The sequence below is a fragment of the Micromesistius poutassou genome (assembly GCF_964030765.1).
Source record: "Micromesistius poutassou genome assembly, contig: SCAFFOLD_3918, whole genome shotgun sequence".
Lineage (NCBI taxonomy): Eukaryota > Metazoa > Chordata > Actinopteri > Gadiformes > Gadidae > Micromesistius > Micromesistius poutassou.
Genome location: NW_028180012.1, coordinates 2,501 through 5,836, shown reverse-complemented (window position 1 = coordinate 5,836; position 3,336 = coordinate 2,501). Strand labels below are relative to the sequence as shown.

General features: G+C 48.7%; 1 pseudogene across 1 annotated transcript in view; it reads right to left on the bottom strand.

Annotated features, from left to right (window-relative positions):
• Positions 1 to 1,621: 1,621 nt before the first annotated feature.
• LOC311371215 overlaps positions 1,622 to 3,336 on the bottom strand; it is a 3,982-nt pseudogene continuing 2,267 nt past the window's right edge. Inside the window, exons 2-3 of the transcript in view lie at positions 2,597 to 2,665; positions 1,622 to 1,736 (exon numbers count right to left, since the gene is read on the bottom strand). The product of the transcript in view is annotated as an uncharacterized misc_RNA (transcript). The remainder of the gene's footprint in view (positions 1,737 to 2,596; positions 2,666 to 3,336) is intronic.

Genomic DNA, 3,336 nt, shown 5'->3' with positions numbered 1-3,336 from the left:
CCTCGGGGAGGAGGGCGGTCTGTGACGGACGGATCCGGCAAAGTCCTTCTCCTGGAAAGCGGAGGTTCTAAAGGGCCATGATCCCTGGACTGGAAAACCCAGAGGTGACCTTCTTCACCGTCGCTGCCTCAGGTGAGGCTCCAGCCACGATGGAGGGCACGTCATGAATTGTAATGTTGGACCCCGGGTGGCTCCTCCTCATCCACCCGGTCCACCGACACTGTTAACGTACCCCTTTGGGGCGGGGGGGGGGGGGGAGCCAAGACACTTACGTCCACTGGCTGCAACCTGTGGGTGCAGTGGGGAGGGAAGGACAGCAGCACTGTTCCATTAGCCCTGCAAGAGTCGACTGCTGCTGCTGACAGGCGGGACGACGGGCGATCGTCCAGGAGGAGGAGGAGCAGCTGGGACTCCGTGGACACACGGCTGTGCCTGGTGAAGTGGGCCAGGTACAAGAGGACGTCTGGCTCCTTCATCCAGCCAGCCAGTTGGGTACAGCTGGGTGGGGCACAGCCGACAGGCCCACCCCCTCAGGAAGAGGTCTTTGAACCGTTTTACGGGGGGGGGGGGGGGACCAGGGCCCCCCTCTCCGCTGAGGGCACAGAGCCGACCGGCCCCTCCCGCCCCGTCTGGGCCACGGCGCGGTCTGGCACCCGGACCGCGGGGACCTCTGTCAATCACGTCCATTTTTTGGACTTTTAATTGAACTTTTTCCATGAAATATTGTTGTCTTTAAATGTAAATAGTTGTGTGAGCTTAGTTAGTTAGTTATGCATCTAGTTATGCGTATATAGTTTTCATATGTATATAGCTGTGTGTGGATAGTTTTATACATCTAGTTATGTGTATAGTTTTCATATTTATAGTTGTGTGAGCATAGTTTTAGTTTTATACATCTAGTTATATGTGTATAGTTTTCATATTTATAGTTGTGTGCATAGTTTTAGTTTTGTACATCTAGTTATGTGTATATAGTTTTCATATGTATATAGCTGTGTGAGCGTAGTTTCTATTTCTAAATGTAGTTATGTGTATATAGTGTTTTATATTAATATAGTTCAATTAAATACCTGCTTCATCGATGTTCCAAACATCCTTGGCCTGGAACTGGTGCCGGTGCAGCACTTTTTTGCAGGTTTTTGAAAAACGCGTTGACGTTGCTGTGGTTGAAGCTGGACTACCGTTGTTGTCTAGTGGCCGCTGGGCGCCGGGGGGAGAGGCTGCGCTTCGGGAGGAAGTGAACCAGTCCATCCCCCGCCGTGCTCTTCCTCGACCAGGATGCAGGGAATGGACAGCTGAAACGGGACCGCCAGCTCGAAGGCTTATTTTCGGACCTGAAGGGGGTCATAAAAAGTTTACATTTTTAAACTTAAATTATTGTGTTTTTGTTATTTATTCATTTTTAAAAGTATATGCATAGCACACATGTGTCTGTGTAGCCCTATGTTAGCCATATGTAGCCCTCTTTTCCCAACACTGACCCCCTTAGGTGTCAGCCCAAAACAAACGGCTGCTGCCCGCTTCAGGTAGGCTACGCCCTGACCTTTCCCTCCCTGCTCGCTGTCCAACGCCCTACTGTGCGGGTTGTAGCCCGCGGGCCTGGCCGCTTCTCTGCCCTCCGCTAGAGGAAGCGTGACAGCAGGGTGACGTGATTGACGTTGTTGGCCAACGCTGCCTGCCTCACTGGGCTCCCCAGACGGACTTCACTGCCAGCCCTGGCAGGCTGGCGCACACCGCTGCAGGAGCCAGCCCACGGGAGGTTGTGGTTCACAGCAGTTATTCCATTGCAAAACATTAATTAATTTGGTGATTTATACAGGTATTGATAACGCAATGTGCGCGCATTGTTTCACTCGTCCCGACAGAGACTACTGACACTTAAACCCGGACGTTCGACTCCATTGGCCAGCAGCGCGGACTATATATATATATATATATATCTGTGGGTGTCGCCCCAGGCTGACGCGCCGAGCAGCACAAGTAAACCGTCTGATCGTGTCTACCATCTGGTGGCAACTCTGAGAACTGCTTTATTATTGTCATATTTCGTTAGTCATGTTGTCACTGTTTAAGAGAGATTGTGTGCGTGTGCGTTTGCTTGGCGTATTACGAATAAATATATTTAAACAGATGTATTCATAAAATGTATTGATCAATTATTATGAATGATTGAATTGTTTTCGTTTTTGTTATAGACATATGCTTTAAACAAGGATTACAACAAAACAGCATTTATTTATGTGTTTTAAGGCCAGCCTCACGACCACAATTAATTTACATTTAGGGCATCTGGCAGACGCTTTTATCCAAAGAGACTTACAATAAGTACATTTGTCATAAGAAGTGAAACAATATATCGCCGTCGGTACAATAAAGACGTTCATAGAACCAAGTGCAAGTACTGACAATCGCCAGGCTGACCCCATTCCGCGTACACAGTGATAGCTATAGCTACTGCAGATGCTACACAACTAAGTACATGCTACACAACATGCATACACAACACAATTCATTTATGGGAATTTGTGGACAAATTGTGGAGTGGAGCGGATTTATTTTAACTCAACATCCTCTCGCTGCGTTCCTCTCCACGGACCCAAGAAACACGTCGTGCATGCGGCGGCCGAGCTGCCGCGGGACTGACTCCCTTTCCTCGGCAGCTTTCCTGCCAAGGAAACAAGGCGCTTATCAATTATTAAACACCTCCCCACGTTTGACGCGCACGCACACGCACACACACAGTAACACTAACACAGTCACATGCACGCACACTTTCTCTAGTTTCAGTCCCACTTGAGGTTTTCAACCTCAAGTGTGTGTGTGTGTGTGTGTGTGTGTGTGTGTGTGTGTGTGTGTGTGTGTGTGTGTGTGTGCGTGCGTGTGTTCTTGTGTTGCAGTCCTCATCACGAGCTACTTCTTTTCCCTCAGTCGCAGTGAAATAAAATCTCTCTTCCACAGCCTGGAGGGTGTTGGCGGCAGGTCCGCCATCCAATAACCTCCATCATCAACCAGGGTGTACCATATGCAGTAGCCTAAAGTGTGAATCCCTCCGTTTAGAACATTCAGTCATTTCCTCTAATATCAGCATTTGCAGATCAACCTTGTATTTCAAGTATCGTCAACTAAACTGGTTTCGAATCACTCCGAGTTCTGCTGTAGCAGTTCAGTTATTCGGACTACACGAGGTGCTGTAACAGGTCTGACCACAAGAGGGCACCCTCGCTCATAGCAACAGTAGTTCGCAGGGACACGACAACAAACCATGCGCCCCATATGGTGTAAATAGTAGGCTTATTGCTGGCTTATGCTGCTAGTTTTACTGCTAGTAGGTCTGCT